The sequence below is a fragment of the Panthera pardus genome, unplaced genomic scaffold (genome assembly GCF_024362965.1).
Source record: "Panthera pardus isolate Hobbes unplaced genomic scaffold, ASM2436296v1 HiC_scaffold_16, whole genome shotgun sequence".
Classification (NCBI taxonomy): domain Eukaryota; kingdom Metazoa; phylum Chordata; class Mammalia; order Carnivora; family Felidae; genus Panthera; species Panthera pardus.
In genome coordinates, this window is record NW_026526721.1 from 134,419,801 (window position 1) to 134,445,641 (window position 25,841).

Genomic DNA, 25,841 nt, shown 5'->3' on the forward strand with positions numbered 1-25,841 from the left:
GCCGGAGCTGCGGCTGCCGCGGAAGTTAATTGCAACTTGACTTCAAGTTGTCTTCTTTCCCCATCCGAAGTGGGCGTTTAAAGGGGAGAGCGAGGCGAGGAGCGAGCTAGCGAGCGCGCGGGGCCGAGGGAAGGAAGGGGGGGGAGGGAGGGGATGTTAACGGGGGAGGAGGGGGAGGGGGCGGCGGCGGGGGCGGGAGGGGGAAGGGGCCGGCGGGAGCTGCTCTCCGCTCGGCGGTCGCCGCGCCCGCAGTCTGGAGGCGCACCGGAGCGGCCGGGGCGCCCCCCGCGGGAGCCCAGAGCCCCCCGGAGCGCGCATCCAGCCGCGGCTCCTTCGGCCCGGCACGCCGCGCCCGGGGGCTCCGCGGACCCCGCGTCGCCGCCGCTCCCGAGCTTGTGCGACGCGGGCTAGTCGGCGGGGCGGCGAGGGCCCGGCCCGCCTCCCCAGCGCCCGCCCCGGCTTCTCCCCCTGGCGGTGGAGCCTCAGCGGCCGCCGGCTACACTGAGCGCGCCGGAGCCCGAGCCGAGCCGAGCCCGAGCCGCCGCCGCCGCCGCCGCCACTGCCGCGCGCCGCTCCCGGGCTCCCTCCCAGCGCGCCGGCCGGGGTGTGGGGGGCGGCGGGCCGGAGGGACGAGGGCGGGCGAGAGGCGCGCGCTGGGATTGGCGCCGAAGACCGGACCCTCAGCCGCTAGGGGTAAGTGTGGGCGCCTGGGAGTGCGCTTAGGGGTGCGCGGCGCGGTTCTCGACGCCAGCCAACCCTGCCCCCTCACCTCTCCCGGGCCCCCACCACGCGCACCCCTCCTCTTGCCGCCTGCGGCTTCCTCTTGTTGTTCGTTGTTTGGCTGGGCTTTTTTTTGGGGGGGGGGGAGAAGCGGGTGATTGTAGTGTGTGTGCCAGCGGAGGAGGAAGTCAGGTGAGAGGCCCCGACGCACCCCCCCCTCCCACCCAGCCCGCATGGGGTGTATCGCTCCCCACTAGAGGCATGTGGGCCAATTTTTTTTTCTCTTATCAATGTTCGGCCGAGAAGATCTTTCCTAGGGGGCCTCCTTTTCTCACAGCCTGCTCTGTCCCTCTCCCTCCACCCTACCTTCGCCCCTTTCAGCACCCCATCCAAGAGCGATGCCCCCAACAGAGGAGCACGTGGCGGCGGGAGAAGGAGGGGGCTGTCTTGCAGACCCCCACGCTGCGCCCCTGCCTGTGTGTTTAATATGTATTCTCCCGTCGGCAGCTGCACTTCTTTGCAAGCCACTGAGAAGAGACCCCTAAATTGAGGTCCAGTTAATCCAAAAAGCTGGAAGCAAAAGGGGCAAGTGATGAGAATTTCATGACAGGGGGCTGGCGGACGAGAGGGCCAAGGGAAGCTTCCCAAAAGGTGAATGAAACTCCAAAAACCTCTGCAAGAGCAGAGTGACTAGGAGGTTTGGGACCCCAGGCTAAGGAGAAAGGAGAACTCCACCAACTTTGCCCCTCTCCTTCTGCCACCCTCCACCCCCACCCCCACCCCCACCCAGTTGCAAGGAAGCTAACAGGTCTTTTGTGTTGTACCCTCTTTGGGAAATTTGCATTGAGTATGACAACAGAAAATTACTACTGTTTACTCAAAGTTAAGGGGTTTGCAGAAAGGAAAAAACAGTCTACTTTTTTTTCTCCGTGTGTGTAGTTGTTAGGTTCAAACCTTGAACGGCAAAACGTCAGTTTGTAGCAATAAGGACTGTCGAGCCGCCTCAGTGTATTTTTAGAAGCTGCACTTTTCTGAGTTCCTTTCACACAAGGCTTGCTCTCTCATTAAGTCCCCATACATAATTGTATTTAGAGAGAAGGAGAGTATGGAAGCCGGAGGGAGATTGCTAAGATCTCCATCCCGCAAGCGCGGAGCACTGTTTGCAGTGAAGTTCCTGGAAAGTGACTGTGGGCTGAGAATTCAGTTTTTCCTAAAAGCTCTGTTAGGTCCTCTTCTGTCAGATGTCTATGAATAAAGCACGCTGGGAAAATCCTCCTATCCGTGCAGTCTTATTTTATCTTTTACACAGTGGTTGATTCTACTTTCAAGTTCTGGTAACAGCACATCAACTGTGCTGTATTTCCGTGTGGTTTTTTCTAAATAAAGGAGGGTAGTGCTTGTATTCACACTGCTTTCTGATATGCCAGTTTTTTTCCTATCAAGTGAGTATTGGATTCACTGGAATGTCCGTCTTTTTCAGTTGACTATCATTTTATGCAGAGACAACAATTCCAAAGACATTAGAATATTAAAAGTTTATGCATTCGTGTTATTTTGGAGAACTAGTCCCTCGTTTCTAAGACACAAGTGCCCACCTCAACTCCTAGTTCTGAAAAGCAAAGCAAAAAGGTACAAATGCCATGGGCAAAAAACAAAACACAAGTTTTCCTTCCTGGACCACTTTGCGTATCCATAGGACCCAAGAGGCACCGACTCCTCCTGCCTTAATTTACCAAAATGCTGAATTGCCTAACTAGTACCAGTATCTCCATCTGGTAATGACATCAGGTTTGGAATGGAAGAATTCTCAGTCTTTAATTACTGCTTATTAGCAATTTCTTATAGCAGGCAGCTGATTCTCCAATTCTGAAAGGCTGAAAGGCTGACATGAAGCTTGCAGAAATTGAAATACCAAAAAAAAAAAAAAAAAAAAAAAAAAGATTTTTTTTCTCTCTTACATACTCATTTATTCCGCAGGGTCATCAACTAAGTCCGCCGAATTTAAGGTGTGATATGCTCCCTTGCATTAAACCATGGGAACATTTTGCCCCAACCTTATGAATTTGCTTTTTTTCCCCTAAATAGTCTTGAACAGAGAGCTCACAGGCTCTATTATAAAACAGAATTATGTAATGATGGGTACAGTACATTAAGTAACATAACTTGATAAACTCTTTTGTAAACCTTGCCCCTGGCACATAGTAGGAATACATTAAATACTGAATTAAGATGTTAATGGTACTAGGGTAAGGCTTTTTTTTTTTTTTTTCCCAGAGGAGAAAGGTATTTTGCCTGAAAGTTATTAGGGTAATACATTTCTGCTCCTAGATTTTTTTTTTTTTTAACAAGTCCAAATCTAATTTAAATGGTTGAAAGACGACCAAATCGGAAACATATCAAATGGTTAATAATACTAGCTAGTGTCAAAAGCTGATTATTTTCCTAGGAGAATAGACAACAAATATTGCTTATCAAATAGTGTGAGACAGATACAAAGGAGGGATAAAACAGTATCGGCCTGCAAGGAATTCGGTGGCCAGATGACATCAAAATGTGAAAACACAACTCAGTGGATCAGCGAATGGATGGAATCAAAGGAATATTTGAGAGAATAGATTTTTTTTTTCTTTTTTAGACCAGAGAAAATAGACATCCTTCAGTTCCAAGTTGAAATGTATTCTTGAAGTTACTTTGCCCGCCAAACCTTCAGGGGCTATCAATGCAAACACCCTGAATAAAGGGGAATTCACCACTTACCTACCCAAAGGTGGGGATTTTACCTCCAGAGTAGTTACCACAGTGTATATTGTGTATATAAATGAGGAATATCCTAAGTAGTTCATTCCATCTTTGTACAATTTTTTACATTTTCTAAAAAATTGAACAAAATTGATGCACACTTTCTTAAAACTTTCAACCCTAAAACTCCTAAGTCCTATAGACCCTAAAACTTCCAGACGTTAGTCTAAGTTCCATTTGCAGCAAAACAGAGCAAATCTATTACATTAGGATAGGCTATCTTATGGCGGAATAACAAACAATTGCAATGTTTAGTGACCTACAATGGCAGAAGTTGTTTTCTTGGTCATGCTGAGTTCATTGTAAGTCAGCCCCTTCCACGTCTCCTCACTCAGGGTCCCAGGCTGACAGAAGAGTTGCCATCTTGAATGTTTCATGTTGCTATGGCAAAAATAAAGGTCATTTAAATGCTATGGCCGGAAGTGACACATGTCATTTGGGCTCACAACTGACTGGCAACAATAATTGGATGGCTCCATAGAATCACCACAATGAGGCCAGATAGTACAGCCTACCTTGTGCCCCAAAGTAGAGAGCTGTGGTGCACAGGTTTAAGGACTAACATACTCTTAAGGACCCTTGTGCACTGTTATCCTTTAGCTAAGTGATCCCACCCTGCTCCTTTGTGGCCCAGATGTTCCATTCTTCAGGGTAAATACTGCAGGAAAGGCCACCACGTTACAGGGAGACATGCTGTGACTTCTTTCACTGTCTTTTCTCTTTGAATACAAGACTCCAGTCCCACCCCTCTCCCACAGATTGCAATGCCCTATCAATTTTAAGTCCGTCTTTATATATTCCCTAATATTATATATATTTTATTTTTTCAAGACTTGTTTTCCGAGAAAGGGTACGATGAACAGAACTTTTGAGAAGTGTTATCTGGGGGAAAAAATGTTATCTGAAGATGTCATGATCATTATCAAATTTTGAAATTTGTCTTGAGTAGCTACTTCCCTTATTTTAACCATCAGAATGTTGCAACACAAATAAAACAGTCTTTTGGAAGTATTCATTCATTCACTTACTTATCCATCTTTTTATTGATTCGATTAATACTCATTTATTGATGCCAAACACTCTATTAAGGACCGGGTATGTGGAGATGATTGGGAGTTCTTCTTTTCAAGAAACACATTTTCCAATTGGGCACACAGAAGGAAAAGTCGTTGCAATGCTAGTAGAGGCACAAAGTATTATGGGAACACTTGCGAAGAAGCAAAGAACTCTCTGGCAAGATTAAGGAAAGTTCTATAGAGGAGTTGAACTAAGTCCTGAGGGTAAGTGAGCCTTCTCTAGTCGGGAAAGGAAGATAGAGGATATTTTAAGCAGAGAGAGCAATATGAGTGAAGGCACTGAGGATGACAAAGCTTGTTGTTTAGGAAACTACCCAGGAACTCAGTGTGGCTGGAACAGGAGGTCTTTGTGAAGGATGAAATCAAGCAACTACAAATTGTAAAGAATCTTGCAGACATGCTGTAGAATTTAGGCATTAGCCCGTCTATCAGGGATTGCAAACCCTTCTGTCTACTCTGGGCCGAGCATGGATACAAGTGAGCTAAGTAGACCAAGTTGAGACCGTAAGCAATGGTGGAGACTGGCAATCTGGAGAATATGGGACTGTCCAAATGGGATAGTCAGGGCCAACGATGCCCAATGTCAGATCTTCTAGTTGTTAAAGAGAAGCTGCTAATTTGGATTTATATGAAAAATTGAAATATTAAGTGTTGAGAACTTAACCACATTTTAAAGTACACATGTGGGGAGAAAACTACACGTGTACAGACCAAAATCAGCTTAAAGACCACCAGTCAGATGTCTCCTACCATATGAGATAGGGAGCCATTAAAGGTTGTAAGGATGGGAGTAACACCATTGGACCTCTTTAGAAAGTTTACTGTGGTGGCAAAGTGGACAGGAAAATTCTGGAGCCTGGTAGGCTGTAGTTGATATTCCATAATGTCATTTGAGGGGTGATGCAAAGCCTTTTATAACACTGCCCTTTTTTAGTACACAACTTCCCATGCATATAGGGGCAACTGATGAGTATTTGAAAAGGTGATGAATGGAAGAGAAAAACCTAAAGTTTTAGAAGGAGGGCACATTTTTAGAGGGTTCCTTATACCATATGCTACCTTTGTTAGACCGTTAGTTTGTCAAGAGCACAATGATCTTATATTGATCATATGTAATTTTTCTATATCTGTCTGTGGTAAACGTTATTGGTTTTTAAAAATGCATAAATCATTTAGAGTAGGACATAAAAATCAGCACAGCATCAGAATGTCTATTATCTAGGACTGATCTTACTGATCCTACCACCTTGTAAAGGAACTCCAGCTGAACACATGTCTGTTGTAGCAGGCCCTAAAAGTCTGTACTCCCAGGATCTGCAAAACTCCACTAGACCCATGTGTATAGCTTATGCAGGTTTTTGGTGATGGCCAAACTCTTTATTACTGCCCATCAGAGTATATTATAGTTCAATCCATCCCAGAGCCAGGTGCCTAAGACTGTCTTGATTATGTTTAATTTTTCAATTAAAAAAAAATTGAATCCACTAAACACTGTTCCCAGCTTCTTTCTTGCTTTGAAACCATACTTACCTGCCACCCTGCAGTCACCAATCCCCGCACTCTCTCATAAATTCCCATTAAGTGTTAGAAACACTAGGTACTCTTCCTAAGGTATGCTGACTGGTTGTAGGTTATGTGTGTTCCCATGGGTACATCCATATTCTGAAAGCCACTCAGTTCATTGGACAATCAAGTCTTTAAAGTCTTAGCAGTTTGGCTCTACAAATTGTCATTTTTAATTGAACTTTCTTGAGGTATGATTTATGGACAGTAAAATCTACCCATGTTATGTGTTCCATGAGTTTTGAATCCAAAGAAGCAACATGAGCAAATTATAATATTTTAAGTGAACTTCAGAGGAGAAATATACATACAGACTATATATAAATGGATATAGATAGATATAGAGAGATATATAGGTAGATGATGATAGATCAATAGGTGGCTAGATAGACAGGCAAAGTTAGCCTTACAATCCAAGCACCTGGATTGTAATCCTGGTTCAACTAGTTCCTGCTTGCATTTGCTTGGCCAAGTCTCTTAGCTTTCTGCCTCTATTTCCTCATCCATGTGATGGGGATTATAATTGTACTCCCCTCCTAGAGTTAGCAAATACCAGTGCATCAACACAGCTAGTAGTCAATAGAGACTAACCCTGTTTTCTTTTGTTAATGTTGTTATTGTCATTATTATTCTAATAGAGAGGAAATCCAGGGACTTAAACAAGAAAACGAATTGACTGGAATGTAAGTGGGGTAGAAAGAAGCAAGTACCTCCTGGGTGGCTTGCTGGTATGCTAAGGGGACTCAAAGCCAGAGAATAATTAATGGCCTCTATTTCTGGAATATTTTTTTACTGAAGGATTTTGGAAGAAATAATCTTTCTATTAAAACAGCTACACATACGGTGGAATGCTTTCTCTCTTCTTTAACTTTTGTGGAAATGTTTGCAAAGTACAGAACATATTCACTAGTAACATCTTTAAAAAAATTTTTTTTAATGTTTTATTTATTTTTGAGAGAGAGAGCAAGCAGGTGAGGGAGAGAGAGAGAGAGGGAGACACAGAACTCAAAATGGGATCCAGGCTCCATGCTGTCAGCACAGAGCCTGATGGGGGGCTTGAACTTACAAACTGTGAGATCATGACCTGAGCCAAAGTCAGACACTTAACCAACCAACCGAGCCACCCAGGTGCCCCTCTAGTAACATTTATCTTGAATTGTTAAAGCACCTCCTGCTTTTATATGCTATGAATGCTGCCCAAATGTAGAATCTTTGCCATTAGTTAAATGTTTACATTTTAGATGAAAAATGTGTTGGAAAAAGTATTAGAGTATGACCATGGGGAAATCAAGTCACCAGGAAGAAAGGAGGAGAACTGGACTCTAGTTCTGATTCCATAACTCACCCACTAGTTTGTTGATGACAACAAACATCAGGGTGGGGATCTTTGTTCTTTTCACTCTTAATTCCCACATACCAGTTGATCTCAAACTTTAGCGTGTATAGGAATTAAATGCAATGGTTATTTAAATGCATATACCTTGGCTCCGTGCTCATTAATTCTGATTTGGTAGAAATAAGTGGGGATCCAGAAATCCAAGTATAAATGAAGGTTTTGTTTCACTTTTTATCTCCCCCCCCAACACCACACACACACACACACACACACACACACACACACACACACACACAAACTGGAAAATGCAGTGTAAAGAGTATTTTAGGCATAATTATATCAACCTGCTTAAATAATGTCACCAACTATCTCTTGTTTCTCCTTTCTTCTGTGTCAACTTCTGTTTTACCTTCATTCTTAATCTAGTTTTCCCTTTGCTATGATAAGCTAGTCCCTCCAAGCTTCCATTCTTCTGACATAGAAACTCCAACCAAAGAGCACTCCTCTTCCTCAGTTTCTAGCAAAAGAACTAGACCTGACTGTGACTGGATCAGCTTGTACCACGTACTCATAGCTGCATTTATCACCCTGGTCCGGGGCTGTGTTTCTTTAACTTGCCAGCTTTGGGTCAGATGCGCGCCTTGGATTTAGGAGTGCAGCCACCCTACCCAAACTGTGTCGCCTGGGAGTGGGGGAGGTACTGTTCTCCAAGATAAGTTAGGGGTAATTTTTCCAGAAATAGGGAAGGCTTATTGGCCAAATCTATAGATTTTCATCCACTACTGTACATTTTTTTAGAAGCACTCAGATGAGAATGAGCCAACTGCCGTGGCAAAAGTATAACTAGTGTGCCAAGTTATTGAAGCTTTCGGCCTCAAAGGTGACCCACCAGGGCCTGGGAAGGGCTTAGGATGCCCAGAGTTCCTGAGCCAGTTGCTTCATACATGTACCCCAGAGGCTTTGGCAAATATTAAACATTCTCTGTATGCACTGTGAAGATGATTTGTATACAGGTCATCTGTGACTTGCACATCGGGAATCAATGGATTTTAAGATTGTGTTTTGAGGTCATCTCAAACATGCAATAATATTATTTCTTTTGGATCTAAATGAGACAACTTGGAAGTTGGTTTATGCAATCAAAAGGACAGTAAACATTCCAGGTATAGTATACAGAAGGGGGACAAACAGACAGGACCAGCAGTTGAATCCTGCTTTGGCTTGGTTATCAGTTTTGTTTTATTTAGTATTCTTGGACATACATAGTTTGTTCCATCTAAGAGATACAGTCCTAGCCTAGATCTCAGCATGCTTGGCTCCTTATAATGTTTGGAACATAAGTGAATGTTATATGGACATTATATGTTATATGGACAATGGAAAAGGGTAAGCTGGCAACAGCGTGGAACAGAAAACTGACTTGACTATTAGTCATGAGATAAATTTTAGGTATATTAACCTGAAAGTTTATGGAAGAAGTGAATTCTGATGAATGAATTATTAACTCATTCTTCTGTTAAGTGTAGAAGTTACTATTATTTTCTTAACCTCATTAATAAGGTCAATAAAATAAAATAAGTTTTTTTTATTTAAAAAAATTTTTCTAACGTTTATTTATTTTTGAGACAGAGAGAGACAGAGCATGAACGGGGGAGGGTCAGAGACAGGGAGACACAGAATCCGAAACAGGCTCCAGGCTCCGAGCTGTCAGCACAGAGCCTGACACGGGGCTCGAACTCATGGACCGCGAGATCATGACCTGAGCCGAAGTCGGCTGCCCAACTGACTGAGCCACCCAGGCGCCCCAAAAAATAAAATAAGTTTGCATCAGCATTTTAGTATTGAGTCATTGGTTTCAGATGGCTTCAGATGGCCCCACTCCACCAACTTTAACCTCCACCAAAGCAACCCCACACACAAAATAAAGTATTTTCAACAAATGATGCTAGAATAACTAGATACCCATGCAGACAAAAGCAAACAAACAAAAACCAAAACAAACAAACAGAACACTTTGACTTCTGCCTCACACCATATACAAAAGTTCATTGACAGTGGATTATAGATCTAAATGTAGAAGTTAAAACCATAAAGCTTTTTGAGGAAAACATAACTTGGAGATGCAAAAAAATTTCTTAGATAAGCCATAAAAGCAGTAAACAATAAAAGAAAGACTAAGTTACATGTTAAAATTAAGAACTTCTCACCTGAAGGAAAGCAGGGGGATGAGTAAAGCCTAAAGATCCATGATTAAACAATCATTACCACCAGTGATATTTTCTCCCCTGTGCGTTAGTTCAAGTTGACCTGTAAGTGATGGAAACTGACTCTGTGAACTTGAGCAAAAAGGGAAAAGCCTACCGGGGCTTTTTGTGGAATCCGAAGTCAAGGGTACAGTGGGGTGTCAGGAATAGAGGTATTGAAGTGCTTCAGGGACCCCAGTCAGTCTTCTCTCTTGTCCATATTTCTTCTCTGTCTTTCTCGTGGCAACACAGCACCCTCCTTTCCTCAGTTCCATAGCAGATCATGGTTGCCAGTTGTTCCTGAGCTATAGGTGTTGCAGTCAAGCCACCCAGAAAAAGGCCCATCTTTCTGTCCCTCACAGTTCTTAGGGATGGGTCTGATTGGCTCACTTGGATCCAGTGACCACCCTTAGTCTAATAAACTGTGACCCAGAGGCAGGGTGATTGATATTTAAGAAGCATAGCAACTCCTTTTATCCATGGGAATATAGATGGAAAAGAAGAAGCATTCCAGTTGATAGTCTCTCTACGTTTCCTCTTTACTTGACAAAAGACAGAGTTGATGGAAGTGTGTACTTGGTTAGTTTTTAATGATCACTAGTTTTGGTGTATTGATACACTATCCCTTTGAGTATCTAATATCAGCATCTCTGCATCTCTGCCAGTTGACTGATATATATTAAGGACCATAAACAAAATTAGTTCATTTTTAAAATGGTCACATTTATTTGTAAATTATTAGCCCAGATCTATTCAAATGCAGACATGCTTTGTTCTAGTCTGGATATACAATCAAATTAATTTAAATAACTTTAATCAGCTTCAAAAACAGCAAATTCCAAGACAATTAGGTTAACTTTAAGAACTCATATTTATTGAGTTAACAGATGGTAAATTAAAAAACAATGAAGCTAATTTTTAAAATCATTCATTGAATTAAAAAAACAGACATTTAACAAAACTGTTTTTAAGCTGTTTTTTCATCCCAATATGCATATTTTAAGATTCCAATTTGGGGAACTTCTGGGAAGACACCAAATGAGTTGCAGTATGTGAACATTCTTCCAGTGAATTACTTTTTTAAAGGATTTAGAACCACCTGAAAAAGAATTTTATGAATCACCATTAAAGATACAAGAAATAAGCATATTCTAGAGATTGGAAGGAATGAAGAGTCTACTTCATCAATTCCAATTTACTCTCTAACATGCTGCTCCTATGGCCTTCTATGTTGCTGGCCCTGACACACTTTGAGAGTTTCCTGTGCTAACAGAGTGAAAGTTATTCCTAGCCAGAATTGCATTTCTGCATTTTAATGGTCAAGCAGAAGACTTCCCTTTGATGGCTTCTTGGGCCTTGTGTACCAATGACCTGAAATATATTGTAAATGCTAGAAGCTGACTCTGCAAGCTTACAAGGAAAGGGGACTTCTGTGGAAGCCCACTGACGACGTGGGATCTTCTCCCCTTGGGCTCCCACTTTGCTGGGTCTCCTTGCAGTTTTTGGAAATAGAGCAATGAACGCATCCCAACACATGAATTTTACCGGAAATTGGTCATTTCCATATGCAAGTTCAATCATTTCTCCCACTTCCTGTGGTTTTATAGATAGAATTGGAGATACCATCATGGCTACATTAAGATACGTCACTTGCGTTGTACTTGCTATGATTGGTTTTAACATGATGGCATATTGAAAACTATAGTTATATATGTAGAAATGCAATTACTACATAAAAACATTTGAAATAGATTTGTTTAATGGCTGCTTGATCAATTGGCGTTATAGTTTTTTCTTTACCTTGGAGAGTTGCAAACTATAATATAATTTATTTTAAGGTCCTAGTAACCCATTGTCTAAGATCTGGTTTTACTTTATGTTTTAAATCTTACGTTACTTGGTCAGTAATGTTGATAATCATATTTACTGGTTTTGGTAGACCAATTTATTAGTTACAATTTGAGTTTCAGACACTTAGAAACATAAAAACACATTTATTATTGAAGTTATGGTAGTAAAAATTATCTTATTGCATAAATATCTTCTTGCATTTGAAATTACTTAGCCCCATCCCCTTTTTGCCTCGAAATAATTGTTTTTCTAATAACCTTCTGATAATATGAGGCTTTTTAGGAATGTAATTATAACAATATAGTGGGATGGACTATATTGTTTTTAATTAAACAAGAACAGGTAAAAATAAGAATAAATTGTGACTAGATGAAAAATTCAGGAAGTGAAATTTCAATTTGCAGGAATAGAAATTAGGGATATAGAAGAAGAACTTCATAAGTGGTCTAAACATCCAAAGGAAATGAAAAAAAGTTAAAAGGGTAAGAGGAAATTGGATAGACACATCTTGGAGATTTAACTTAGAATGTAAGCTCCTTGAGAGCAATAAACATCTTATTATTGTAACACTACCCCTAACAGAGGGCTTAACACACAGTATATGCTATTAGTATTAGACAAACATTTCTTATATTTAAGAATAAAATAATGGGTGTTCCTCCGAAAACAGAGCATGTGGATCAGAAGTAAAAATCAAAGTTTGTAACTTTTTCTGTGTAAAAACTGCAGTAAGATTGTAAGACTTATTTTGAGCAAAACTAAGAAGTAGAGATAAATGCCTAGTCACAGGCTGGTAAATTTTTAAATTTCTAGAACGAACAAAAAAATTCCTGCAAGTGTCTAAGAAAACAGATACTCTTGTAGTCTGTCTTCATACTTCTTTTACAGAACTGGAGCTTTTTTAAGACCAAAGGTAAATTTTTACATACTTCTAAGTAAAACAAGTTTGACTCTTTAAGTTTTATGCCTACCCAATTATTGGCTCATACGTAAAAGCAACAGAAGAAAATTTTTAACTTGGGAAGGTCTTAGAAAGTATAACAACAAAGGGTACTTAACTGCAAAAGTTGCAGAGATATCATCCAGATCACTCAGTGGTCAGATATATAAGAAATCAAGAATGGGAAATTTCAGGAAAAAGTTTAGCCTTAACTAAGCATCGAAGGTCAAGACAAAGTAATAAATGAATAAAACATAGTGAAAATTGAAATGAATTAAGAATTGATGTTGATCACCGCATGGTTTTCTTTACTAAGGGAGCAATGTTTTCAATAAAATAATCCTAAAAGCTTTTTTTAATTTTTAAATGAAGAGCCTGTAACTAATAACCACCATGTGGAAAAAGAAGGTGGAGAAAACAAATGCATTAGCAGTTGCTGCTTTAGTTTTAAATCTTTAGATAAGAAGGCATTTAGGATAGTCATGAGCAATTCCAAATGGATACTAGTTGAGTGGGAAGAAAAATATCTATTTTATAAATAATTGTAGAAGATAAAAATAAACAAAACAGTCCAAAAGACAAAATGGAAAGGAAACAATAAGGAATGATTGAAAAGAAGAAAACATAGAATAAGTGCAGCCAAGCTCAAAAATTATGACAAGTATAAATGTCTTAAATTTCTCTATTCAAATGGGAAGATCTTCACATTAAATTAAAATGAAAGTCGTATGATTTGGTGGTGCTTAATAGAGTCATACTTAAAGATAAATGACATGGAAATACTTTTTAAAAGGGCAAAGATTTTGCAGCCTAACGTGCTCACATCTAAAGCAGATAAAGCAATAGCAGAATTACAAAAGAGACTATTTTATAATAATTATTAATATAACATTAGTAAAGGAATAATGACACTGAAAAATAATGCATTAAATAACTTAAAACATAAAGTAATTTAACGTGCTTTTTATTTAAAAAATTTTTTAATGTTTATTTATTTTTGAGAGAGAAAGGGAGAGAGAGGGACAGAGCACAAGCAGGGGAGGGGCAGAGAGAGAGGGAGACACAGAATCCTAAGCAGGCTCTAGGCTTTGAGCTGTCAGCACACAGCCCCAGTCGGGGCTCTAACCCAGGAACGGTGAGATCATGACCTGAGCTGAAGTCAGACGCTTAACCGACTGGGCCACTCAGGCACCCTTTAGCATGCTTTTTATGATGGAGCAAAACAGTGAAAATAACGTATATCCAAGCAGCAGTGCAAAAGTTTACAAAATTAGAAACTTAAACTAATGAAATATTTCACATCGGTAAATTAAATAAGAAGTAAATGATTATTATGATAGATTGCTTTTTAAACACAGTGTTGGACAAAATTTAACACTTGTTCCTGATAAAATGATAAAAAGAAAAAATAAACTGTGTTTTAACATGATAATAAATTTGTTTAACCAATAGTCAAAATTAATGTAAAAATACTAGAAATATACATCTTTAAAAACAGAGGTGGGTAGAAGTTGGTATAGTGGTTCTGCCATAATAATTGTTATTAAACATTATTTTAAAGCCCTTATCAATATAATAAAACATACTAAAGGAAAAAGTATGTTTGAAAACCCAAAGAAGTGAACAAAAATGTGTATAGACCTAATTAATTAGTGAAATCTTGGAAGACATATGACTCTTCACATAAACCAATAGTATTTCTAAATATTAGCAATCATTAGCTTAAACACAAACCTCTAAAAGATTTATTTTACAAGAACAACAAGATATGTAAAACTCTGAGTTTAAACAGAAATATGCTACCTACCTAGATAAAACTGTTTGAGAGCTATAAAAATATTAAGTTAATCAAAATATTGGTTTCTGATTTTGAAAAGGTAACATTTTTAAATTGTTAATTATTTCCAAAGTATAGATTTAATGGGGAATCTAATAATCATGTCTCTTTTGTTTTTCACATTTTGAGGTAATGGTGAGAGGAACTTGATTTTCACATAAATCTGGAAAAGAAAGTAGGCAAGAATAGTAGAAATCATTTCTGAGAAAGAAAAATAATGAGGGCAGACTAGTCTTATCAAATATTAAAATATATTATAAAGTTATAATAACTAAAATCATGTGATACTGGCACCAAAATAGATTAATTAGGAAAAATAAGTGGTTAACAATTATATAATAACAAAATATTTGATAATGTTAGAACACAAACCAATGGAAAGGGAAAATATTTTACAGTGTGTGGACTGATTAACTGTTTGAAAAAAAACAATTTATATACTCATGATACACAAAATAGCAACACTTAAACCATAGGAAATCTAAAGGGACTTGGTTTTAAAGATTTAGAATACTGTAACAAATTGCAAAGTGAAAAATAAAATAGATTTGATTTATATAAAGATAGCAACAAAACAAACAGTAGGCTAGGTACAATTATTTGAACATAACAAAAGGGTTAATTATCGTATTATTAACAGAAGCTCATACAAACTCCACAGCTAAAAACTAATACATGAGATAAAATAGAAGCCTATTTAGCCAATATATGAGATAAGACTAAAATCACATTTCACAAAAGATGAAATATAACACATTTGCAAACATAAAAACATTCAGCCTTACTAATAATCAATTGAATATATACTAAAACAAAAATAAGCTGTATTTAGGCTTAATCAATTATTTTAACTTTAATGTCAAGGATTTACATTCCCAGCTGATACAGATTATTTTCATTTAGATAAACTTACCCTCTGGAGAAAGTGGGAAACCTGGATAAAATCTAGCAAATATTTGTTTAAAAGCATCCTAGAGCTTTAAGGTGGAGAGGATTGGAGAAGCCAAAAACCCAGAGAGTAGGCAATCCAAGAGAGATCTCACTTACACAACTACCTGTTAGAAGGTAAAACACCACTTGACAAAGATATCACCCAGAGGCTCAAATTATCTGTACAATTTTTCATACACAATGTCTGGCAATAAAATTAACCAGTCATACCTGTAGACCAGATAACAGACTTTAAAATATCTGTAATTAATAAATTAACAAAATTAGATGAGCAGATAGGGAATTTCTGCATATTATTGGTAACTATATAAAAACCAAATGGAAATTCTGTAACTAAGAAGTAAACTGACAGAAATTAAAAACTCAATGGATGGGTTTAAGAACAGATTAGAAACAGCTGAAGAACAGATTGATGAACTGGAAGGCAAAGCAATAGAAAATTTAATGTTAGTACCCAGAGTTAGCAAGGTACAGTGGAAAATGGTTTCTTCTTACATAACTGGTGGCATGTAAATCTATGTAATCCTTTTTGGAAATGCTTTGGTGATGTAAATCAGATATTAGAACAAAAAAGAGGGGCACCTCGGTGGCTCAGTCTGGGGCTGAGACTTCAGCTCAGGTCATGAGCTCACAGTTCATGACTTTGAGCCCCACATTTGGCTCCCAGCCGTCAGTCTGTCAGCACAAAGCCCACTCTGGACTCACTGTCCCCCTCTTTCTGCCCCTCCCCCACTTGCGCTCTCCCAAAAATGAATAAATATTTTTTTTAAAATAAACAAAAAAATTTGTATGTTTTGACCCAGTAATTTTATGTCTAGGAATATCTATTATGGAAATAATTTTTTTTAATTTTTTAAATTTAGAAAAAATTGTTTTTACATTTATTTATTTTTGAGAGACAGAGAGAGAGAGAGAGAGAGAGAGAGAGAGAGAGAGAGGGAGCACAAGTGGGGGAGGGGCAGAGAGAGAAGGAGACACAGAATCCGAAGCAGGCTCCAGGCTCTGAGCTGTCAGCACAGAGCCTGATGCAGGGCTCAAACCCACAAACCACAAACGACTGAGCCACCCAGGTGCCCCTACAGAAATAATTTTTTTACTGTGAATTGTTTTATGTATAAAGATGTTCACTACAGAATTACTCATTATACTAACTACAGGGTGCAATGTTTTAAGTGCTTTACTTCAATTTATGCAGTTAATCCTCACAAAAAACCCAAGGAGGTAGAGGTTGTTACCACTAATATCCTCATTTTATAGATGAGAACAATAAAACCTTGAGAGGTCAAGTAGCTTGCTCGAGATTATGGAACTAGTGAGTAGAGAAACAATGTTTGAACCAGGCTGCCTGGCTCCACAGCTTGCACTTGAACCTGCCCTGGGCTTTTGGAAGCAACCTAGATAGCTAAGAACTGGAGACTTGCCAAATAAGTGATACCCCCCAGTCTATGTAATATTATGCGGGCATTAAAAATGAGCATCACCAACACTTTTAGCAACATGGGAAATAATTCTGATATAATATGAAGAGGGAAAAAAATCAAAATCCTAGAATTACACCAAATAAAAAATATATGTACAAATATGATGGGAAGCAAATATCCCCAAAGGCTAATAACAATTATGTGAGGTTAGTAGCACTAATTTTCCGTTTCTCTTCTTCCATTCTTCATTTTCTCAAAATTTTAATGATGAGTTTCATATATATATATATTATGCTTCATATAGAAAATACCATTACCTATATGTAAAAAGTAGTAGTTTATTGGGTAAGAACCTGGGTTCTGGAAGCAGACTGCCTATGTCACCACTTACTAGGTATGTGACCTTGGGCAGGTTGTTGAACTTTTGTTTCTTAGTTTCTAAGTTTATCCTATAAAATGAGGACAATTTTAGTATGTATCTGATAGGGTAATTGTAAGGATTAAATGTGCTTAAAATGTATTTAGAACAGTGTCTGAAACTGAAGTATGTAAGCATGATCTAGTGTTGTTATTCTGCAAACAGGCCTCATTGTTTTAGACCCTGAGTGACCAGACAAAATGACAATTCCCCCCTGCCAGTCCTTTGCTAGGCACATACATTAGCAACAAGTTTTGTTTCTAGATATAGATCTTTGTCCTTACTATGAATTCCCCAATGCAGAGATGTCTAGGAACCAAGAACCGTTGGCTAAGGAGACACTTCCGAACCCTTTCCAAGAAGCAGTGATAATCAAATGTCTGATGTGTTTTTTATTTTAGAGAAGTTCAGCCTCCTTGCCTGTGTCACATCTCTGAGACCTGTACAAGAGTGATTGAAGCTACCCCTTGAAGCCAATATTACATGAACGTCATCAGCAGTGAATTAGAGAAAATATTTATCTATTTCCCCAATTTTACCCTTCTCTGTTAAAATTTTTTTTTTCAACGTTTTTTATTTATTTTTGGGACAGAGAGAGACAGAGCATGAACGGGGGAGGGGCAGAGAGAGAGGGAGACACAGAATCGGAAACAGGCTCCAGGCTCCGAGCCATCAGCCCAGAGCCTGACGCGGGGCTCGAACTCACGGACCGCGAGATCGTGACCTGGCTGAAGTCGGACGCTTAACCGACTGCCAGGCGCCCCTACCCTTCTCTGAATGAATGACTTTCTACCGGCTCCGTGATCTGACAGTCCAAGTAACAACAGAAAGCTGTTTAAGAAATAGGACACTTGTTGTAACTTGATTTTTCTGAAATAAACACCCCAGGGGGACTGAAAATGTGCTTCAAAACTTTTTTCCACTTGGCAGATCCAAAAAGTTTGGAAAATTTTTATAGAATTTCCTCATTCCTTAAAACAGTTTCATTGAAATTGTAAAAGAAAAAAAAAAAAAAAGATCTGTTAGATGCCAGGATTTACTGTTAGCTGTCTTAATGGCTAATGAAATGATAAGACCTTGCAATAACCCCTGCCAATTAAAAATTAACAGGTGCTTGCCAGGTAGAATATTGCATTACCTGTAAGAGAAAAGGATGCAGATTGGTATTTCACACATTTGTGGGAATGATCACCTTTGATGTGTGTCTCTGGTTTTCAGGACATTGCACGTGTCTGCTCTTGTAAGACTTTGGCTGCAGAACCCAAGTGTGAACCCTGCTCGGTGAGTTAGCTGTTTCCTGAGTGTTGTCTGTCTCTTCCTTGCCTCTGTCAAGACCCTGTGATGTTCACTGTCAGTGTCCTTTGCTTAAACTTTCTAAAAATTCTCAGCTGTCTTTTATGGTAAATGTCTAACAAATTGCTCTAATCGAGTCTGAGTTTTACAGTGTTGCTAAAGAGCTTGCACACAAACCCCCACTTTGTTCCAGGGTTTACCCCAAACCTTTCCCACTCTCTTTCCTAATAGTCATCTTCTAACACAAGACTACTCGTTAAGACATTCACTGTCTAAATCACAGGTCAACATTTCACAGTTAGTGATGACTGGTCCCATGAAGGATGAGAAGAGCATGGTAATAGTGAAATTCCTTTCCCCTTTTACGAAAATAAATCACGAGATTCAACCAGCAAATGGTGAATCAATGGCAAGTCAATAATAAGGTGAGAGATTATGTTACTGAAAAATGACCTCAAGATTAATTTCTTATGTAGATAAATGCTGGACAATTTCTTATTGTCATAGTGTTATTGGAGGTTATTTCAAGTGTTCCTATTGCCACATGAGGTAACGGAATTGAGATGGGCCCCCTCTCTAACAGGCCATCTGTGTCTGAATCTGCAAAAATTTCTAAACAGTTCTGGTCTTCAGTATCTCCACTTGAAAATGGGAGTGATAGTATTAATCTGTTAGGTTATGAAGGCAAAATGTTATAACACGAAACACCTGACAACCAGCAATCACTTCACGAACACTAGTCCTCCCTACCACTGTTTATTTTGATAGAAAATGAATACATAACCCAGAACTCTGCTTTCATCTTCAAATATATTATTCTTCATTGATTTTTTTATGAATATAATCATTGATTCAGAAAATAAATGGAATTTTTATCCCTCCAACCTTCATTCTTTTATTCATTTCTCAGAGCTTTAATGAGCATCTACTATAAGCTAAGAAGTAAGTGCTGTGGGACACAAAAAGGAGAGTGAAGTACCCATTGTATTCTCATGGAGATTGGAGTCTAGAAAGAGGTTGTATGTATGTATGTATGTATGTATTAAATGCCATTAGAGAAACGAAGTATTAGCTTCGTTTATTAGAAGGAGAAAGTATTTTATCTAGGGTTTCAATTTCTTTTATCTAGGGTTTCAATTTCTTTATCTGTGAAATGTGTAAAATAATCTCTGCCCCGCTGGTCTTTTAGGGGTCTGGAGAAGATCAAAGGGGAGCCTGCATGTGAGATCTCTTTGGAAACCCTGAGGCACTCTGTGAATGAAAAGGGTAAATTTTTTCTCTCTTCCCTTGTACCATAAACACCATGAGAATGTTTGACAGGGCCTGTTATGTTGGTCTGTAAAAATTTTTGAAGTATATATATAAAAAAATCACACTGTAAACCTTAAATATTTACAATTTTTATTTGCCAATTAAACATCAGTAAAGAGGGCTAAGTTTTTTTTTTTAATTTTTTTAACATTTATTTATTTTTGAGACAGAGAGAGACAGATCGTGAACAGGGGAGGGTCAGAGAGAGAGGGAGACACAGAATCCGAAACAGGCTCCAGGCTCTGAGCTGTCAGCACAGAGCCCGACGCGGGGCTCGAACTCACGGACCGTGAGATCATGACCTGAGCTGAAGTCGGACGCTTAATCAACTGAGCCACCCAGGCGCCCCAAGAGGGCTAAGTTTTGATGAAACAATGAACCACTGATGGAATGAAAGAATCCGTGAATGTTATGCACTGAATGTCTGTGCCCCACCCCCCCAACCTCATATGTTGAAATCCCAACCCCCAATGTGATAGTGTGAGAGGTGGGGCCTTTGAGAGGTAATTAGGTTTATATGAGGTCATGAGGGTGGAGCTCGAGTTAGTGCCTTTACAAGAAGGGGAGATACCAGCATTTCCTCTCCACCACATGACGACACAGTGAGAAGGCAGCCATCTGCAAGCCAAGAAGAGGGCCCCCACCAAGAACTGAATATACTGGTGCCTTGATCTTGGACCTCCCAGCCTCCCGAGCTGTGAAAAAATAAACATCTGCTGTTTAAGCCGCCCACCCTGTGGTATTCTGTCATAGCAGCCTGAGCCGACTATGACAATAAGTGAGAAAATAAATGAGTAAGTCAATGAAGGAAACAAAACAAAGATGCAGAGTAGGAAAACCTACCAAATAAACGAGGAATAAAGGGTTGTCTTTGAAAATATGCAGTATAGCTGAGTGTTAGGAGTATGACCCATAGCTAGATGGAAGGATGGATGGACGCAGTGTTCTCAGAGTGTGGTCCGTGGACCAGCGGCATGAGTATCGTGTGGGAACTCATTAGAAATGCAAGTTCCTGGTCCACCAGCCAGTCCTGCTGAGTCTGAAAGTCAGAGGTAGGGCCAGCAGTCTGTGTTTTAGCAATCCCTGTAGATCATTCTGAGACAAAGTAAAGTTTTGAGAACCATTACTTTGTACTAACATGGGGACTTTGGAAATTATTCTGCTGTAATACATTCAGTGTTAATGAAGGTTTTTAGCTGTGGATGGATATAATCAGACCATTTCTAGGATGATGAGTCTTGGAGCTTCGCCTAAAAGAATTTATGGCTTCAATGTAAAAAGGACCATTGGAGATACTGGAAAACACATTGTATTTGCCAAGCCCCAGAGTGACAGATTTTGGTTTTTCCTACTTCCTGATAATATGCACATCATCAGCTAGGAGGCAGAGCAGTGCAGGCACCGCCCCCAGGCACTGAAGAAACCTGCTTGGTCTGCAGAGACCCAGCGGGATGAGAACGTTGAGCTGTCAAATATATCAAATACCAGTCCTCACTGATCTTGGAGAGCCCTCTTAGTCCTGACCAGCTGTGGGGAAACATCAAGTGGAACCTTCCAGACCAAGATAAATGGGCAACTCTTCCTAACACTGGCCTAGGTAGCTGCCCTGGCTGAAAATGCAGCTCCGTATTTAGGGCTGGTGGAGACAGGTCTGCCAAAGGGGAGGGCAGTATGGAGGAAAAACAGAAGAGCCTCAAGGGGAAACAGTTGCTTTAAGAAAGAGTCTAGGGGCGCCTGGGTGGCGCAGTTGGTTAAGCCTCCGACTTCAGCCAGGTCACGATCTCGCGGTCCGTGAGTTCGAGCCCCGCATCAGGCTCTGGGCTGATGGCTCGGAGCCTGGAGCCTGTTTCCGATTCTGTGTCTCCCTCTCTCTCTGCCCCTCCCCCGTTCATGCTCTGTCTCTCTCTGTCCCAAAAATAAATAAAAAACGTTGAAAAAAAAATTTTTTAAAAAAAAAGAAAGAGTCTAGAAGCCGAAGATACAAGCGTCGGGTGGGGAATCAGCGGGGAGAAGAAGGATGAGGGCTTCTCAGAGAAGGACTGCTCAGATGCCCAATCATCTGGGTTTGCCCAAGACACAGGGTGTTCAGGACAATCCCTGTCAAACCAGGGCAGCTGGTCACCCTACAACTGTGTTCCCTCACCTGTGTTGAAGACCATGTGACAGCAGAAAAGTCACCGCTCTAGACCTTGTTTCTCAAAATATTGTCCACAGACTGGCAGCATCAGTATCACCTGGGAGCTTGTTAGAAATGTACCTTCTCAGGCCCACACTAAGGCTGCAGGATCATACCTGCCGGAGAGGAAGAACCCCAGGTGATCTGCAGGCACATGAGTTGAGAAAGACTGCTTTAGAAGATCCTGTGAGCCCTGGGGAAGAAAAAGTAGCACTGGTAGGGAGCAGAGAGAATTTCTTGGCTGTGATCTGGCAAATGTCCAGGTCGGCCAGATTCTATACTGAAACTGTATCAACCGGACCCGGCAAGGAGCAGAAGCATTGAGAAGGTTACACAGTAAGGGGTGCCAGGAATTGAGAGCAGAGAGGTAAAAGGACAGATGACACAAACTAGCCAAGAGGGGCCTCCTGAGCTATTAATAGTAGTAGTTGTAGGAATGTAGGAAAGCCAGAAATCCAGCTATTATGTGGCGAGAGTAAAGCTGGAGAAATAATCTTCTGTACCTGTTACCGTGACCCTGTTTCGGTAAAAACAAAAACAAAAACAAAAAACAAAAACAAGCTGACGTGGGCTGGGAAATGTGAAATGCGGAGTCACAGCATTGTGGGTAGGCTTGCAGAGGAAGAAAAAAGGATCACCCACTAAAAGTCTCAGCATTAGCATCTTGGCCTTCACTCACTTGCATATTGCTCAGATATGCAAAGCAAGTTCAGTTTTCTCCCTTTTTCTCTACCTGGTCTGATCTTCATGGGCTCCAGCTCTGCATTCTAGCAGGAATAATTTGCACTTAATTAATAGTGTTTCATTTTCTTCCCGCTTGAACATAATTCTTTGACTTTAAACATTCTAACCAGGGGTTCTTAAACTCAAACACACTGCAGAATCACCTAGAGGGCATGTTAAAACACAGATTGCTGGGCCCACCCCCAGGGTTTCTGATTCAGTACATCTGGTAGAAACTTAGAATTTGCATTTCTAAGGAGTTCCCAGTCGATGCTGATATAACTGGTCCAAGGAACACGCTTTACAACCTCTGATTCAAAGTATTCGGCATTTTATTCCCTCCCAAAGGTGATGGTTGCAAAGGTCTTAGATTAAAATGCTTCTCAGATTGGTTGATCTTCTGTTCTTTCTTGGATCCAGAACCTGGTCTTCCTGTGTATGGCCGGTATGCAGTGGCACAGGCATGCTTGCATTGCTGGTTCAACACATCTGAAATGGTCTGTATCTTGTTCCACAAGACAAGTTCTTTGGTCACATGCTAGGATGTCCTGGCAAGGTCAGTTTGTGATACAAATCTCTAAAAAGCAGCTCTCACTTGTATTTATCTTGCTTCAGACCAGTAGTAGTTTGTGGACTGGCACTGGCCCATGGACCACGTTTTGAGTAATGCTGTTTAGATGACTCAGTCTTTCTCAGATTCTTTACCTCCTTCTTCCTCCTCTTTCCCAAGATAGCATTTGGGTATGCAAGGCGGGGGGGTGTCTTATTTTATCCTTGTGACAGCCTCGTATCATGCACCATCCTGTAGATGCTCAGTGATCCTCCCTATTGAGGGGCTGGATTCATTCTTTCCCTGGAATGGGGACCACCGAAATGCAAGTAGGTCCCATCTGATCTTTTGGAATGATGTGTGCCGGTCTTCACGACTGCTGCCATAGCCCTGAACACATCCCTTAGTACCCAAGGTCTATCTTCACGGCCTCTGTCCCTGCTCCGAGACCGCCACTAGTCTACCAGTCGTCTCCATGGGAAAGTAAGAAGCTCCAGACACTCCTGTTTCCCACATAAAGGCCATCAGGAGGCAGGAATGCCTTCCGAGTCCTGTGTATCCATCCATCTGCTGCCGCCTCTGTACCATTGCTTCTGAGCCCCTTGGGATTTGGTGTTGAGCCAAATAGCCAGAGCCCGCTAGAGGCAGTGTAGTGCTGGAAGGAGCTTGTAGCCCAGCCAGTTGTTAATTTTTCAGGAATTTGGCCTTCCAGCTGTCCAACGTGGCCATTATTAAAAGTTAAAGGATAACAACATACATTTAAACAAGTTATATTAAAAGCAAAGGTAGTCAATACACAAAATCATCACCTCCTATTTATTTTACTGCGCTGGACTGTTAATCTATGTTTAGCATACGTGTGTGATAGAAATACTGTATAATCGTGTACTGCCACACAGGTCTTCTAAGCCCTGTTCGGTGATACCGTGTTGAGAGCTTCCAATCAGCCAAGGTAGGAGTATTTACGCTGTAGAAATGAGCAAACATTATAAATCAGGGTTCCACTCTCTCTCATCTCCACCTCCCCAAGGCCAGTTGTTAAACATTTACCAACACACCATTGCTTAGAGCCTAAATCTGGGAGTGAGCCACTAATCCACTGGCCTCTAGTCACCCTTTACTTACATAGATGTTACAAAGCTGCTCTTCCCCTAAAGATTAGCTCCTGAAAGGTATCTGTGAAAGAGATATTGAATACTAGAACCTTGATATCATCTTATCTCCTTACCCTACTTTTATCTCTCTTTTCTCTCTACCATCTCTTGGGACCAGAAGAATTGATCTTCTGGTTTTTTATTTCCTCCACAGCTTATCCTCGTACATTAAGGGTGAACATTCATGGCCTAACTTTACTCTCTGGCATTCTTTCCCAAAACGTATAAATTTATTCTAATCATGAGAAAACATGAGACCAAATTGAGGGGCATTCTACAAAACTTCTTCCTAGTTCCCTTCAAAACTGTGAGATCGGGAAAGACAAGAAAAGACCAAGAAACAATCGTAGCTTGGAGAAGGAGACTTGTGTACTAGATTCAATGTGGTATCATAGATTGGCCCCTGGAAAAGAAAGAAAATTGGTAGAAAAACTGAGGAGATCCAAATAAGGTCTGAGTATTGTACCAACGTTGATTTCTTAATTTCAATCATTGTTGCATTGTTATGTAAAATGTTAACAACATATGAAGCTGGATGAAGGGTATATGAGAACTCTATATTATATGTGCAGCTCTTCTGTAAATATACAGTTATTTCTAAATAAAACTAATGATGGGAAAAATTCATGACCTAGGTAATTGATATCTTTTCTATCCTATGGAAAAAACCTACTATGTGCGTCCACCTGCTTTGTGATATGCAAAAGGCGGGGGGGGGGGGGGGGGGAATGGGGATGGTATAAAATCTTTTTCTAGATAAAGATAAAAAGCTTTACTTTCAAGTGTTTTTTCTTTTGCAGAATAAAAAAAAATTATTTTGGATGTTGTAAGCTGAGCATTAACTGTTTCTTTCCCTTTCTTTGTAATCTTGCTGTAATAAAAGTAAGTTTGTAAGCGGTATCTTCAGATGATGGAGAAGACATAGAAAGTAGATTAATATAAATTCAAAATATCACCTTTATTTTGTGTTGATCTGAAAATGGGCCACTGTTCACACAGCTACATTTCTTTCTAAGTGGAAGGAGAGCCAGGAAGAAAAATCCCTGAGCAGAGAAGAGGAAATGTGCTCTAAGGCAATGCTTCTCCAATTTTAATTTGCATTTGCTTCATCTGGGGACCTTGTTAAAATGCAGATTCCTTTTCAATAGGTTTGGGGTGGGGATCCCAAATTAGTCTGATTTTCCAGTAAGTTCCCAGATAATGCCAGCCTGCTGGCCTCTGAGTAGCAAGAGTCAAGGGTCCTTTCTGAGGAATTTCCTCTTCCTTGGCACAGGAGGCATAAGGCAAGTGCTTACCAGCCACAGGCTTAAAGACACATAAGAAATGCACAGTAAGACCAGAAATAAAGCAGCTAAAACAAGGAAGACGCACATTAATCAAAGTATGACATTATTGCACATACTGAGATGGGGTGAAAGAAGGACTATTCAGGAGGTCACTGGACATGTAAAGCTGTTCTTGAAGTTTAATTTGAAGCCC

The 25,841-nt window shown here is 40.2% G+C and overlaps 1 long non-coding RNA gene across 3 annotated transcripts; it reads left to right on the forward strand.

Moving 5' to 3' along the window:
• Positions 1-207: 207 nt before the first annotated feature.
• LOC109258525 (uncharacterized) lies at positions 208-24,989 on the forward strand. 3 transcript variants are annotated; one of them, XR_002076349.2, is made up of 5 exons: positions 208-693; positions 18,374-18,436; positions 19,359-19,475; positions 19,638-19,714; positions 24,517-24,989. It is a non-coding gene; the product is annotated as an uncharacterized LOC109258525 (long non-coding RNA). The 3 variants fall into 3 exon arrangements; XR_002076346.2 differs by having other exon boundaries at positions 19,359-19,471; XR_002076348.2 differs by having other exon boundaries at positions 19,359-19,464.
• The last annotated feature ends 852 nt before the right edge of the window (positions 24,990-25,841 follow it).